At 36.4% G+C, this 17,563-nt stretch overlaps 1 non-coding gene across 1 annotated transcript; it reads right to left on the bottom strand.

Annotated features, from left to right (window-relative positions):
- Window positions 1–14,882: 14,882 nt before the first annotated feature.
- On the bottom strand, window positions 14,883–14,954 carry trnap-agg (transfer RNA proline (anticodon AGG)). Its single transcript has one exon. It is a non-coding gene; the product is annotated as a tRNA-Pro (tRNA).
- Between the last annotated feature and the right edge of the window lie 2,609 nt (window positions 14,955–17,563).

Below are 17,563 nucleotides of genomic sequence, written 5' to 3'. Positions count from 1 at the left end.
AAAACAGCCCTGACCCGTTGAGGCATGGACTCCACTAGACCCCTGAAGGTGTGCTGTGGTATCTGGCACCAGGATGTTAGCAGCAGATCCTTTAACTCCTGTAAGTTGTGAGGTGGGGCCTCCATGGATCTGACTTGTTTGTCCAGCACATCCCACAGATGCTCGATTGGATTGAGATCTGGGGAATTTGGAGGCCAAGTCAACACCTCAAACTCGTTGTTGTGCTCCTCAAACCGTTCCTGAATCATTTTTGCTTTGTGGCAGGGTACAATATCCTGCTGAAAGAGGCCACAGCCATCAGGGAATACCGTTTCCATGAAAGGGTGAACATGGTCTGCAACAATGCTTAGGTAGGTGGTACGTCAAAGTAACATCCACAAGGATGGCAGGACCCAAGGTTTCCCAGCAGAACATTGCCCAAGGCATCACACTGCCTCTGTAGGCTTGCCTTCCTATAGTGCATCCTGGTGCCATGTGTTCCCCAGGTAAGCGACACACCCGGCCATCCACATGATGTAAAAGAAAACGTGATTCATCAAACCAGGCCACCTTCTTTCATTGCTCCGTGCTGCCTCATACACAACAAACTGTGATGCGCTGTGTATTCTGACACCTTTCTATCAGAACCAGAATGAACTTCTTCAGCAGTTTGAGCTACAGTAGCTTGTCTGTTGCATCAGACTACACAGGCCAGCCTTCGCTCCCCATGTGCACGCCCATGACCACCGGTTTACCACTGTTCCTTCTCACTTTTGATAGATACTGACCACTGCAGACCGGGAACACCCCACAAGAGCTGTCGTTTTGGAGATGCTCTGACCCAGTCGTCTAGCCATCACAATTTGGCCCTTGTCAAACTCGCTCAGATACTTACACTTGCTTATTCTTCCTGCTTCTAACACATCAACTTTGAGGATAAAATGTTCACTTGCTGCCTAATACGTATATAGAGAGAGACGGTCGGAGTTAACTTGTTTGTGATGTCACGTGTTTCGTGAATTTCAGTTCTTAATCTGAAATTTGTTCATACGTTAAGTTGGAAAAGAGCGTTCGTAACCCGAAATGTTCGTATGGTAAACCGTTCATAACTCAAGGGTCCACTGTACTGTAGTAATTCACTTAAAGCACTTTCAACACATGATACGAAGATTTACTTAACCCTTAAGAGATCCTAGGGACATTTTGTGCCTTTTTTTTTTTTTTTTTTCAAACCATTTTGGCTGTGTTGAATAAATACAGCTCATATTTGCCAAAGGATATTCAATTCCTTAAATTAGCCTAAAATGGCTAAGCTACACAAAAACTGACACATTTGTTCCTAAGGACAAAAAATGTCCCATTGAAAACCATTGAAAACGCAATTTTTTAACCCACCTTTATCTGAACATAAACTAATGCTTTCGTTTAGGTTAAGATTTCATTTTGAACTGCTAGCTTTCAACTTTTAATTTATATATTTTTCTAACAGTTGGCACTACTTTTTCCCTTTTAAAGCATGCAGCAAAATTTCACAATTTTTACTGTTTTCTAAAAAGGTGCCTTGATAAGTGTGTGTGGCTATTGATGTTCGATAATGGTGTGTGTGTGTGTGTAAAAAAATAAATAATAAGTGTCTTGAAAAGTGTGTATCACTATTGATGTTGGATAACGGTGTGTGTGTGTCCAACTTCATAAATATTTTCTCTTTGAAGACCACACTCTGCATTATAAATTAATTCAATAACAAAAACGATGAGTAGAAAGAACCAAAACAAAATAGGTTCGACCGGTGTTTACAGGTCAAAAAATAAATCAACCCTTAGCCTCTGGCAATCCAACTGAAGTCAACCAGGGGATGAGGGTGGTCCTGGAGATGACAGATGGGCTCCAGGGACACATCATTACCTGTGACAATTTTCCACCTCCTTCACACTGGCAGAGGAGCTGCTCAGAAGGCTCACAAATTACCGACACAAGCCTGAGCTTCCCCTCAATTGCTTCAGGCAAAAGCGCTCTTCTCCTCCACCTTTGCTTTTACGAAGACCCACACACTGGTCTCTTACTTCCCTTGACGGGGCAGGAATGTGCTGCTCCTAAGCACGAAACACCGTACAAGGTGGGAGGAATGCCCCACACATCAAAAAGAGGGGGTGTTTTCCCCGCTCATCAGCTGCTGCAGGGATAGGTGCAGATATGCAGGGTGCTGCTGCAGGCCCCTCTCTCATTCATAAATATAAGGGCAGGAGGCAGTTCGACTTCTGCACAGACAGAAAGAGAAGAGTTTGGAGCACCCGCTGTACACTTGGAATATTCACATGCAAGGACCACATTCTGTCCATTTGCAGCCTCGGCGCCACCTGAACTGGACTTTCACACTCAGACATACTCTCTGTATGTCTGTCTGTCTGTCTGTCTCTCTCGCCCTCTTTGTCTGTCCCCCTTTCCCTTACTTGCTCTCTCTCTCTCTCTCGCTCTCTCTTTTGCCCTCTCCCCCTTTTTGGTTTACTCATTTAAATTAAAAAAGATATATTTTTACAGCGGTTTTTGGCAAGCGGCCATTTTTTGTCCTTAGGACCACGAGTGTGAGTTTTTCTTTAAATCTGACACTGCAAAAAAAATAAAAATGCACCAAAATCATTGTTGCTGCCAATCATTGACCCACCTCAATGCCTAATAATAATAAGAATTAAATGCTCCTTGAAATGTATTTTATGGAAATTATTTTTGTTTTTTGTTTTTTTTCTACGAAAAACAGTGGTGCTATGTAAACAAACTGGCATGTAAAGGGTTAAAAAAATCCAAAAATATCATTAATATTTGGTATGTATGTTTCAGGCAGAAGTAGATGTAAAAGTTTGACTCATTTAAAGTGGAAAAAAATATGAATGTATGATGTTTTTACAGCAGTTTTTGGGAAGTGGCCATTTTTTGTCCTTAGGACCACTAGTGTGAGTTTTTCTTTAAATCTGATATTGCAAAAAAAATTAAAATGCATTAAAATCAATGTTGCTGCCAATCATTGACCCACCTCAGGGCCTAATAACAATGAGAATCAAATGCTCCTTGAAATGTTTTTTATGAAAATTATTTTAGTTTTTTGTTTTTTTCGATAAAAAAAAAACAGTGGTGCTATGCAAACAAACTGGCCTGTAAAGGGTTAAAAATTCCAAAAAATATTAATGTATGATGTTTTTACAGCAGTTTTTGGGAAGTGGCCATTTTTTGTCCTTAGGGACAAAGGCGTCAGAATATTAAAGGATCTCTTAAGGGTTAAGTGTTTTTTACATAAAGTGACTTATTGGTACAACCCAGGAACAGTTCTACTATGAATTGATGGTAATTTGGCCACTTCATGGTTCTACTGTGAACTTTTATAGTAATCTAGTTGACAGTTCTACTATGAACTTTCACAGTAAAACACTGAATTATTTCACAGTTCTACTATAAACAATTTCATAGTAAAACTGAATTATTTTACAGTTCTACTATGAATTGATGGTAATTTGGCCACTTCATGGTTCTACTGTGAAATTTCATAGTAATCTAGTTGACAGTTCTACTATGAACTTTCACAGTAAAACACTGAATTATTTCACAGTTCTACTATAAACAATTTCATAGTAAAACTGTAAACCTGATTGATTATTTTACTGTGAAGTTTAACAGTTCCACTGTAAACTTAGTAAACAATTTTACTCTGAACTTCACAGTTTACTTTGATTGTAATTACTGTACTTTGACATTATACAATACAATACAATGTATAGATCTCACAACTCCATTTATTAAGCAATGGTATAATTTCAAACACAGGCACAAAAACAACTGGTAAGGATTCCTTCTAAATGGTAAACTGATAACACATTTACCAACTTGGCATTCTATATTGTAATGTTAAATGTACAATAATAATAGTAATATAGAAAATAATAGTAATAAATTGTATTTGTTATATAATAAAATAATTATATTACACTTAATAATTTATTTTACGATGGTAATTATACAATAATATATTTTTATTATACAGTAATATATACAATTAGATAACTGAATAATGTATTGTGGTATAAATCTATATATAAACTCTATACATATATAATGAAAAAATCTAATTTATAATCATTCACTATGCATTTAATTATGGCAGTATTGGGTGCTTGGATGTGTCCTATGTCTTTGTGTGTGTGTGGGGCATGAATTGTGACATGAATTACACCTCTTGTTTTCCTAGCTTGTCCACATTGTTGAATTTGCTGGTGAAGTACACTTTCTGGACCTCCTTCATGGGGAAAATCTGTTCGGCCACCTTTAAAAATGCAAAAATAAATAAATTAATAAAATAAATAATCAAACATTTGCCGCCATCACCTCTAAGCTACAGGGACCCTAAAATATTTGATCAGCAATGCATTACATCTGATGTATCATAAGACATATACTTGATGAGCGTATCAATATATAAATGCAGACATATGTTTATACATGTTCAAAAGATTGATTGATCTTAAGCAGAAGTTAAAGTGACAGACAAAGTACAGTGTATTTCATTTTTTCAATATAATCTGTTGTTTGAGTGCTCAATATATGACGAGATATAATAACTTTGTGATCTTACAATTAATTCTTATGGTGCAAAAAATATTTATTGCTGAAAAACATGACTTACCTTCATCTGCACTAATGCACTGACACAGACAGATCTTTTTTTAATTTCATTATTTTAGTAGCCCAGACTACCTTAAGATGGATCGGCATGGCCCATCTGATTCACTAGTTACTAGAAAAAGAATCAAACAATTAATCAGCAGCTATGCAATCAGTGCACAGTTTAGCATTTACCCCGTAGTAACACACCCAACAGAAGTTGAAAACAGTCAGGGCTTTAAGCATATATAGATGGGCAGGCGGGCACAAAGGTGGATGAATGGATGGATGAAAAGACATTGTCAGCACCAAAACTGTAAAGAAGTGAGTTGTTTTACATGTTTTTACACAAATATATTTTAAACACAATCTATTTTTAAAAAATCAACTAGCACTTACTTTAAGTTTCCCAGATCCAGGCAATGTTCTCTTTTACAGCATAGTCCTAGAATGAAATGATTTAGAATATGTAGTTATCTGAGTTATCTACAAAAAACAGCAACATTCTGTGGATGTGGTTGTAAAGCAATGCACTGAATATCAAACTTGCTGCTATTATCATGAACTAGAATATGGAAAACATGTCCTTATGTGCTGATGTGAATGTAGGCAGATACTGTTATCTACAATACCCGGGTCTTCTCTGTTGGACACTGAGACTCTCTCAACCTCAGCAGCCCTCCTTGACATGTGACCATTTTCCTGAAATATAAATACTGTTTTTAATTTCATATTTAAAATATGTAGTTAACAGAATGCTAAAGTAGCTTAAACACAGTGGCACGAATGCAGGGTTTTTCCTGGGTTGTTGGTGGGCTTACTATTTTAAGAGCAACTTGCAGGTTAACGTCCACATTTAATTAATGTAGAGATATGCATATAAATAAGACATAAAAGGTGAATTGTCTCGTAGGAAGTATTAAAAGCATTTACAAACTTGTCTATGTTCATTTCTTAGTAATATTATCTGTACACTTAAAATCATACAAAGTGATAGGTTTATTATAGTGCAGTTCAGCACTGTAACAACACTATAAACTAAGTAAGTGCACCAGTCTTAACGCGTTGCAAGCATTACTAGGCATTTAAAAAGTGCACAATCAACTACCGTCAGATAACAGACTGTTAATGCTAATGGTTTAGCTAACGTCCCAAGTAACTAATTTGAAGACATAGAATCCTGAGACCTGTGTTATTTTCGGCTTTCTAATATGGCCACTTATTTTTAATAACATTTCAGGCACAGTAAATATATTATTGTTTATTATTATAAACGGTTTAAGTTTTTGACTTACCATAGAGCTTCAGGAGTTTAGCATGTTAGCAGGGCACCGCTTTACCAACGTCTTTTTTATCAATTTCTCACTTTCCAGATAACAGTTTAGCCGTTGACGAGATTACCGTCGTCAGATTCTTGTCCTTTAATAAGCTCTGACTCAATAACACATGTGGCAGGAACTTAATCTTTAAGCAGATACACAGCGCGTACTTTAACAGACTCGTTTGTGAGAATTAAATCACTGAAACTGACACTACATTTGTATTTCGCGCGGTTCACCTGACGCGAAGCTCGAGACGCTTGGTTGAGATAACAGTCTCAAATCAAGTGCGCATGTACGCATGCCCAGATGTCCAGACTGACATGATGTCTGTAGAAGAGAGGTTTGCGCAGAATAGGCTTAATAAAAGGTTATAAAGTCATCTGTCTGATGTAATATTGATGTAATGTAATATTTGTCCTGTCTGCATGAGGTTATTTGTATTTTTGTAATATTATAAATATGTAAATCTGTGCTGTATTCTTTTTTTATTGGAATATTGTTAATCATCTAGTTTTTTAGATGTAAATAATGTCTTTTTGACACGTTTTTCATGTCATGTAATTAACTTACCCCCCCCCCCCCCCCCCCACACACACACATACACTTACACCCTATATTCACATACCTCCTTTAAATAATATATAAATATTATATACATTATTATTATCTTGATATTTGTATCTTGTCATTTACCTATATGACATAGTTAAACTGTAAATTATTGTAAACATCAAACATTAGAAGAGGTGATTATGAACTATTCTTAGTTGAACTTTAAACTGTAAGTTGACTGAATTTCACAATTCAACAATATCATGTTTACAGTTAAACTGTAAACTTTACAGTCAATATTATTAAACACTGAAAAGGTTACCATGAACTTCATGGTAACATAAGAGTTCACAGTTGTACTCATGGTCAAACTGTAAAAGTGACAGTAGAACTATGAACTATTATGGTTCAACTGTAAACTTAACAGATTTACTGTAAACTTCACAGTCAATATTATTAAACACTGAAAAGGTTAGAATGAACTTCATGGTAACATGAGAGTTCACAGTTGTACTCATGGTCAAACTGTAAAAGTGACAGTAGAACTGTGAACTATTATGGTTCAACTGTAAACTTAACAGTTTTACTGTAAACTTCACAGTCAATATTATTAAACACTGAAAAGGTTAGAATGAACTTCATGGTAACATGAGAGTTCACAGTTGTACTCATGGTCAAACTGTAAAAATGACAGTAGAACTGTGAACTATTATGGTTCAACTGTAAACTTAACAGTTTTACTGTAAACTTCACAGTCAATATTATTAAACACTGAAAAGGTTAGAATGAACTTCATGGTAACATGAGAGTTCACAGTTGTACTCATGGTCAAACTGTAAAAATGACAGTAGAACTGTGAACTATTATGGTTTAACTGTAAACTTAACAGTTTTACTGTAAAACTTCACAGTACATTTTTTCCTGGGAATGGTACAACATTGTACAATTTTGTTTTATTAAAAGAATAATTTAAAAAAAATTATGTTATTTAATTAATAAACTAAAGAATGAAAATAAATTACAGTGGAACCTTGATTTAACGGAATTAAAAGGGGGGTGGGCACTGGTCCGTAAAATGCGATTGTCCAAAACAGTGAGGTTTTTTTTCCAGGGGGTGCGAAAATATACACAAACACACCACTGAGGTCCACAAAAGTGCTACACATGCACATATAATAAACAGTCAAATGAACAACATAAATAGATGTAAATATGTAATGTAAAACCTGTAAATAAATATTAAAATTGGTGAACTGTAGTACTGGGGAGTGTGGTGAGGAAGATCATTTTTTTGTCGTGATCGTATAGTGGGGACTCTATTACTCTATTACTAAGTCTGAAGCACTGCTCACAATAATGCTAAACAGTTTATTAAACATATCATCAGTATAACAGATCAATTTAACTTACTGATTAAATCAGATTTTAATAACATGTAAAAACATTCACTTCAACAACAAGCTGGTATAAATATTAGTAGGTATTAATAAACATGCTTGCAGCGTTCAGATGACGCAGCAGTAAAACACACAAGCACACGAGCGCTGACATCTTGAACTCGTGAGTTTGAATCTAAAATTACCATAACTGAGGTAAAAATGGAGATCAGTGCGTGACTCATAAAAACCTTTCTAGGTACTACAAATAATCGAGACTAGAAAGAAAGAAACTACAGGGTGTCCCAAAATGAACTGACATTTTTAATAAAACACATTTTTTGAACATTAATAATGTTTTTGCTTTATTTAAAAGTAAAGACATGGAGGTTATGTATGAAACAAAACATCTGACAAATGACCCCCTTGACCGTGACAGCACATGTTCACTCTTTTGATTAAATTTTTCATGACACGTTGACATAATTGCTGAGAAATTTCAGCAATGTTGTGTTGAATTTCTTCTTTGATGTCCTCAATGGATTGTGGTTTGTTGGTGTACACTTTATCCTTAAGATAACCCCAAAGAAAGAAGTCTAACGGTGTCAAGTCACATGATCTTGGCGGCCAATTCACATCACCATTTTTAAAGTGAATTTTTACAATTTCTACATGCTGTTCGATTGTGTACCTTTTCATTAATTAACCTCAACGTTTACTAATGACAGCAATTTAAAAATCTCAAACTTAGGTTTTGCCGTGAAAAAATGGCAGCAAATTTAAAATGTCAGTTCATTTTGGGACACCATGTAGAAGTGTACTTTAACTGACAGAGTATTTTAAAGTAAATATATTTGATGTCAATCTTCGTTATATTTCTAATGTACTCGGAGCATAGTAGCATAATCGGAGCACTTGGAATACTGATTAAATGTGTTTAAAACATGAAGTTAAAAACTTATTCAGTAGTGTATTTAAAATTGAATTAAATATACTTTAAAAAGTCCCATTTTAGTACAGTGTAGTACACTTAACACAATTAAAGACAAGTTTTTGTATTATTTTTGTACAATTAAAGTATAATAAGTACAAAAATTGTTGTTCCATTTTAACTATAGCTGTACACTATAGTGCATATTAAAGATTAGTATCCTTAAGTCTACTTTTTTCCACTACATGAGCTACATGTCAAAACTTTTATGGTTTATTTATTTATATATTTGTTTATTTATTTTTGTGTGTATGTAGGTGTTTGATTTGGTAAGTACACTATTATTTGGGTTCACTCATTTGGGGTCTCTGTAACGCTTCTTTATTTCTTAAAAATTTAAGAAATTAATTTACATTTTCCACTACTATGAAACTAAATCCAAATAGATACTGATGTGTGTAGTTATGCTGTAGTATCTTCACTTCCTGTGTGTGGCTTCCTGGAGATGTAGGTGTCGAGTTTCATACAGAACTGTTATACTCACAAAGCTGTGTTCAGAAATGCCTCAACTATGCAACTTGCTGCACATTTGGAGATACATAACACTGATTCTCACTGTAGCATCAGGTAATAATAAACAGATTTATTAACAAATACTAATACATTATTGATTTATTACATTGTGTTTGCTGACAAATGAATTTTGTTTAACATTATTTTCTTTTTTTCTTACAACAGGTGGTTTTGCAGATGAAATTGGGCCAATAGATGCCAACCTTGTTGCAAAAGAAACAGGGACTCTTACTCTAAAATGTTCATATCAGTCCAGAAGCACAAACATTGATCTTTACTGGTACAAACTAAATCCTAACAGCGCACCACAGTTTTTACTGTATAAAGGTGCAAAATCACGTAGTGATCAGGAGTACAACCCCAATGACTCTCGATTAGGGTCAAACACAGACGATACATCTACTGAACTGATTATCCACAGTCTACAGCTGACAGATTCTGCTCTCTATCACTGTGCTCTTCAAGTAGTAGCCCAGTGATACAAAGCTATTGAGATGCTGTACAAAAACTCACATATTTGAAGTTCCTCATAGCTCCGAAGATCAAAGTTTTTCCTTTTACACCTTATCAGTTAACCACACACACACGTACACACACACACAGCACAATATAAATAGCACCTGTTCTCTCTGAGTGATTGTTAGTATCTTGTATTATTTAACAAAACATGATATTTAACACCCATAACAACCTTGTAAACAGTGATTGGTAATTGTTATGTTAATTAACCTGTATTTAACTTAGTATGCTACTTAAGCTAATTATATACAACCAAGCTCAGTGTGCCCTAGACATGCAAAATAATCTTAATAAAATAAATAATACATTTATAAATATATGAATAAATAAATATATAAACAGATAAATAAATAAACAGTTCAAAAAGGTTTGTAAATGGTTTAAATAATGTAGGACTCTGGAATCTCATGGAACCTGAGACCTCACAAAAACTAGTCCAGGAAATCACAAAAAGATGCCAAAAACAGCTATAAAACTGCAGGTGTCTCTAGTCAGCTGAAGTCAGAATTCATCGCAGATTGACTGAAAGACAGTGGAAATGTTTTCTTTGGTCAGCTGAGGTTACCTTTTCAAATTCTACTTAGCAAAGAAAAAGGGACCATGTGTACTGCTATCAGCAAAAGGTACAAAAGCCAACATCTGTCATGGTACATCAGTGCTCACAGCATGGGTGATACATATAAAAGTATTATTGGGAAAATAACAAATAATTGCTCTTTTTCACTTCCAACACAATCGGCTTCTAGATACCCAACAGTAATGATCAGTTCCTTTTCTCTAAATGTTCACTTTCTGTTTTTCCATCAGCACAGCAACAACAATAATGGATCACAGCTAAAATAAAATCTGTTACTGTAGTAAAAACTCCTGAGTGGTTATACTGGAGAAAAATTATGTTAAGTAAGAAAACATAACATGGGTGTAATGCCTAATTTACAAATGTGTGTGTGTGTGTGTGTGTGTGTGATTGTGTAGGACTTCTGATATAAAGATGATTGCATGCACAAGTGATGAAGCGAGTCAGGGTGTGAGAGTCTCCATCATTCGGTACAAAGGAGTGTAAAAGACCTCTCTAACTTTGGATGGATTTTGCAAATCACCCTTTAAAGCTGTTTGCTCTGTTTTATGTAACATTTTTGTTTCTAAACCATTTGTGAGTTTGGAAAACTTCTATATGCAAAATTTTTGAGTGGTTGCAGTTTTCAATTTTCTCTGTTATAATCCAAAACATTTAAACACAAGAGTAACATAATGACAAATAAAAGGTCACACTGATTATTGAAAATGTTCTTTATGTCTTACATCCACGTTTTATACTGTATTCATTAAAGTGAATATGGAAAGTGAGACTTTTGGAATAACCATATCTGATTGGTTGACAATATGACAGGACTTCTGGTTGCTGCAATTTGATCAGACAAAGAGTTAGAAGAATTTTCACAGGTCAATACTGCAATCTGATTAACTGTTAAAATGTTATGAAACACATCTGTTCTGTTCACAATGTAACACTGAACACAGGGAATAATGCTGAAAACCATATAAACAGTGACCAGAGGTTTTGCTCCTTTTGCTGTGCAGCATTTAATCTATCAGCTACACCATCCTGCCATTCTATATTGTAACAGTGACATTCTATGAAGTTTTTAAACAAATACATCCAGAGCTCTATTATACTTTTTGTGATCTGGATCAGTTGTGTGTGTTAATTAGTATTGAATAAAACAGTCAGTTAGTGAGCTGTTCAATCAGAATAATTATATAGGAAAATAAACAGAAGGTGGCAGCATCCATCTACATTTTACTATAATCTGACCCAGCTGCAGATGTGAAGAGGAAGTTGAAGTAAAGACGGTAAAGAGTTCAAACCTACATAACTGCAAGATGAACAATGTAACACTGTAATTCAGTCATGACACTGCTTACACATCTCTGTGTTCTTCACATTATTTTAGGTAAGACTAAGTATTTATGTTTATATTCAACATCAGCTAAATACACAGTAATATTTTACATTCATTTTACATTTATATCTGATAGAAATAAAGAAAATAAAGAAATCTGATTTATCTTTTTCCCTTTTATACAGGTTATAATTCTGCAGCAAAAATTCAGCCACTTTCTACAACTGAAAATGTCCTGGAGAAAACTTCTGTTACTTTATCCTGTAATTACAGTGATGGTGGTGGTGATGATTATTTGTTCTGGTATCGTCAGTACTCAACATCCAGACCAGAATTCATCATTTTGATTAGTGAACTAAAAACTGAAAGAAAAGCTGATCCTCCAGTTCCAGGAATATCTGTAAAGATAAATGAAGATAAAAATCGAGTGGATCTGAACATCATCTCTGCTGCAGTATCAGATTCTGCTCTCTACTACTGTGCTCTGCGGCCCACAGTGACAGGAAATCATTCTATACTGTACAAAAACCAAACACATAAATGAAACTTTTTCATTTCATTAAGGATATTCTCTTTTGTCTGAAATTCACACAAGCTTCAACTTTAGTTCCACGACAAAACAAAACATTTCTACTATTGATGCTTCATTCTTTCTTGAGTTTTGGTATTTTGCTTCTTTCAGTGGTATTCTTTAGATAATAGTAAGGCAATTGTAAAATCATGGTAAAATCATGTATTATTTAAGCATTTAGTCATACATAGATCTTGAATACATTATTTGTGGTAATACTGAACAATTTACAACATACACAAATCAGCAAAGTATTTTAATTTTATGTTCATCGACCAAGTCTGATAAGTCTTGTGGTTCGTAACATGGTGCATTACAATGCAGTAGTCATTATACACACACTACATGAGCAAAAATATAATTAGGGTTCCACATTGTATTCTAATCTAAACCGACTAAGAAATAATTATAGATTCTTTATATGGTCATTGCACTTGTGGTCACTGTCCCTTTTTTGTTTTAAAATTCTCCACACATTCTCTATTTGGGACAGGTCACGACTATAGGCAGGCCAGTCCAGTACCCCTACCCTCTTCTTCTGCAGCCATGCCTTTGTAATGTGTGCAGCATGTGATTTTGTCTTGGTGAAAAATGCATGGACATCCCTGGAAGAGATGACGTCTTGAAGGCAGCACATGTTGCTCTAAGATCTCAATGTACTTTTGCATTAATGCTGCCAACATAGAAGTGTAAATTACTCTTGCCAAGGGCACTGAGGCACCCCCATACCATAATAGAACCTACCATTTAAACTGGTTGCTGATATCAGTGGCTTTTGTGAATGTAACTCCGGATTGTAGGGCTGGACAAAGGTTTGCCAAAGTAATCCCTCACCCATAAAGTGTATATGAACTATTGATGATAACGGTTCTTGATACAGTGTCGCCTGAGAAATTGGACATTACAGGTGTTCATCCTAGACACTAAATTCCTCCAAATTCTGCCAACCTTACATAAATGGCCAGTCGTGGATCAGCTGGTTTAGCATATGTGGTCTGTTTTGTGGCTCGTACAATCAGCCCCAGAAACTCTGGTTTTGATCCAGCTTTTTGATGATACCAGTGGAGACTACATGGTAATCCTGTAGTGTCGGCCCTTGTGTTTTGTTCATCATTAACGATAGCCTTAATGATGGGCGTGTCCCTTTGTGTTTTAAACACTCTGAGGTTCACCTGCTCATCAAAAAATCAAACCTAGATCCCACCTCCTTCTCTAATTATAGACCAATTTCCCATCTGCCGTTCTTATCAAAAGTTTTAGAGAAGGTCGTCTATCTCCAGCTGTTACCACACTTAGCTGAGAACAATATTTTGGACAAGTTTCAGTCGGGTTTCAGGGCTCATCACAGTACAGAGTCAGCTCTACTCAAACAAATTACTCGACAAATTAATCCAGTTGTAAAAAGTAGCTATCACCAATTAAGACGCATTGCCAAATTGAAATCTGTTTTATCACTTAAAGATCTTGAGACAGTCATTCATGCCTTTATTACGTCACGCCTTGATTACTGTAATTCACTTTACATGGGTGTCTGTCAGTCTTCTTTGACCCGGCGGCAGCTTGTCCAAAATGCCGCCGCTAGATAGATTACTGGTATGAAAAAACGTGAACACATCACACCTGTCATGGCCTCCTTACATTGGCTCCCCATCAAATATAGGGTCCAATTTAAAATCCTCCTGTTTGTATTTAAGGCACTTCACGGTATGGCCCAGTTGTACATCAGTGACATGTTATGTCCCTATAAGGCACAAAGGACACTCCAAACAAATCTTTACTAAATGTACCTCAGTCTCACTTAAAACACAAGGGTGACCGTGCTGTTTCAGTCACTGCTTTCAGACTGTGGAATTCACTACCTCCTGGAATTAAATCCCAGACTTCAACTGATGCTTTTAAAACTTGTCTTAAAACCTACTGTACCTTTTCTCTCTGGCATATGAAGGTGGTTAACCTAGTGATTCTTTTATTCTGCTGTACAGCACTTTGGTTAGCTTTGGCTTTTAAATGTGCTTTATGAATAAATTAAAAACTTAAGGCATAGAATGATATGGCAAAAAAATCAGCATTTAATATTTTAATAATAGTTAGTAATATTTATTTCTTTTTCTACATAAAACAAACGTTATGATGTTTTGTGTTATCAGCTATTAATAATAAAGATTGAAAGAAATTTACGTTGACATGAGATTTTCCTTGTCGTGTTGACTTCATACTCTGCACTGTTTGACTTTCCTTCACAATGACAGTGCTTTACATTTAAACATGGATTCACAAAACCTCTCGATGGCTTTTAGAATAACTCTGGCAGCATGATTTTATAAAGGTTTTTTGTTCGTTTTAATTGTACAAGGACAAAGTTTAAGCTAAAGGTTAGAATTTTAATAATGTGGCATCCACGAAGAAAGCTGTTCAAGTTTTGCCATTTAATCGTCCTGTTTCATTTCCATTTGCACACTGAGATTAGAACCTGAAGAGGCAGTTGATGAATTAAATGTGGGCAAACAAGGGCTCGTCCTGGATTTGAACCCGGGACCTCTCGCACCCTAAGCGAGAATCATACCCCTAGACCAACGAGCCAGCCCACACACATGCCAGGGCATTTCTTTGACCTCTGTGGCTTAGCGTTAAAACCATGTTGACTGGTTGCACTGGGAAGTGTATTCATGACAAAACAAAATTCAATGCAGAGCTAAATTAAAGCATTTCTAACAGTTTAAGCATGAGGTGTCATTAAAGACTCGCTTTGTCAAATTAAAAGACTTGGGAGAATTTGACAGGAGCTGTGTGCAGTCCCACTGACTTTATGCTTCACACTGTTTATGTTATGTATCATGTTTATCCACCCAAACTGTACAATACAAACGTTGTGAGCTGTCTTTATGTAGCCGGTGTGTATGTGCTGGTGAGACTCAGCTTCACACTCAAATACCCCTCTGCGTTGTGAGACAAAGGACAAGAAGACGACTGGACATGCTCTGCCATTCACCTGGGAATTTATTCTGTATATAAAATGAGAGTATCGAATTACCAGCATACAATGAATTCCCTCACATGCACAGCACACTTCCTATAGCACTTCCAGCGCAAACTCAGTATAAAATATTTACATCAATAATATATATACCAGGGTGGGCCATTTATATGGATACACCTAAATAAAATGGGAATGGTTGGTGATATTAACTTCCTGTTTGTGGCACATTAGTATATGGGAGGGGGAAAACTTTTCAAGATGGGTGGTGACCATGGTGGCCATTTTGAAGTCGGCCATTTTGGATACAACTTTAGTTTTTTCAATGGGAAGAGGGTCATGTGACACATCAAACTTAGTTTTAACGTAACTTTATTATTTCATGAGTTATTTACAAGCTTCTCTTTGTTTACAGCCATTGACATGTCGCAGAGGTTAACACGTGAGGAGCGGATAGAAATTGTGTTGATGTCTGGTGAACGCAGTACCCGGGTCATTGCAGCAGATTTCAATGCAAGACACCCTACGAGACCACCCATCTCCCATGCTACAGTTAGCAAACTGCTTGCCAAGTTTCGTGAAACTGGTTCAGTGTTGGATTTGCCAAAATGTGGACGCATGAAAACTGTCACTAATGAAGAAACATCAGTGGCTGTCCTAGCTTCATTCAGCAAGAGCCCACAGCGTAGCACTCGCCGCATGTCACTGGAGAGTGGCATCAGTCGAACATCCCTTCGGCGGATATTATCTACTCACAAATGGCACCCTTACAAACTCCAGCTGCTGCAGCATCTCAACGAGGATGACCCAGATCGGCGCACTGAATTTGCAGAATGGGCAAAACAAAAATTGGAACAGGACCCTCAGTTTACACAGAACATTTTGTTCAGTGATGAGGCAAACTTTTATGTGAATGGTGAAGTTAACAAACAAAACCACCGCTATTGGTCTGACACTAACCCACATTGGATAGATCCCTCCAAGACTGTTGGAACACAAAAATTGATGGTATGGTGTGGTATATGGGGTACAAAGATAGTGGGGCCATTCTTCATCAATGGAAACCTCAAGGCCACTGGATATTTGAAATTGCAACATGATGATGTGTTTCCCTCTTTATGCACTGAAGCTTGCACGTTCCCTGAGTTTTTCCAGCAAGATGGTGCACCACCACATTATGGGTGTCAGGTCCGAGCATTCCTAGATGAACAGTTTCCTGGAAAGTGGATTGGTCGTCGTGGGCCAGTTGAATGGCCCCCAAGGTCTCCCGATTTGACCCCCTTAGACTTTTATCTTTGGGGTCATCTGAAGGCAATTGTCTATGCTGTGAAGATACGAGATGTGCAGCACCTGAAACTACGGATACTGGAAGCCTGTGCTAGCATTTCTTCTGCGGTGTTGCTATCAGTGTGTGAAGAGTGGGAGAAGAGGGTTGCATTGACAATCCAACACAATGGGCTGCACTTTGAACACATATTATAAGTGGTCAGAAACTTGTAAATAACTCATGAAAGAATAAAGTTACGTTAAAACCAAGCACACCATTGTTTTTCTTGTGAACAAGAAAAACAATGGTGTTTTCTTGTGTTTTTCTCAATAAGTTTGATGTGTCACATGACCCTCTTCCCATTGAAAAAACTAAAGTTGGATCCAAAATGGCCGACTTCAAAATGGCCGCCATGGTCACCACCCATCTTGAAAAGTTTTCCCCCTCCCATATACTAATGTGCCACAAACAGGAAGTTAATATCACCAACCATTCCCATTTTATTTAGGTGTATCCATATAAATGGCCCACCCTGTATAATAAGATATAATAATTACTGTGATGAAGTAAGGGTAACTTACCCATCACGATGACATATTGATGTTTAACCTACCTGGGTAGTACTATCCTCTGTTAAGGAGAGGGGGAGAAAAACCAGGAAGGGAGAGTAAAGGTGCACTGAAATTAATGTAAATAATTGTATGTAGGGGTAAGTGCCATGGCCATCTGTGTGATTTAATATAAGTATAAATATTGATGTATTTACTAGTGTTTAGCTGTGTAATGGGTGCATATTGTTACCTAGCTACCCTTTAAATATATCGGCTCAGCCGAGGGGGAGGGGCTACCACAATAAAAGCCCACACAGGTAGATAATATTGAGGGCAATCTACCGTGGTAGGGGGAGACCACAACTGGGTGTATGACTTTGTAGTCAAATGAGTTGTG

Source organism: Trichomycterus rosablanca, chromosome 4 (assembly GCF_030014385.1).
Source record: "Trichomycterus rosablanca isolate fTriRos1 chromosome 4, fTriRos1.hap1, whole genome shotgun sequence".
Classification (NCBI taxonomy): domain Eukaryota; kingdom Metazoa; phylum Chordata; class Actinopteri; order Siluriformes; family Trichomycteridae; genus Trichomycterus; species Trichomycterus rosablanca.
Note: the sequence above shows the minus strand (reverse complement) of the source record. Positions and strands in the feature narration are given on the sequence as shown.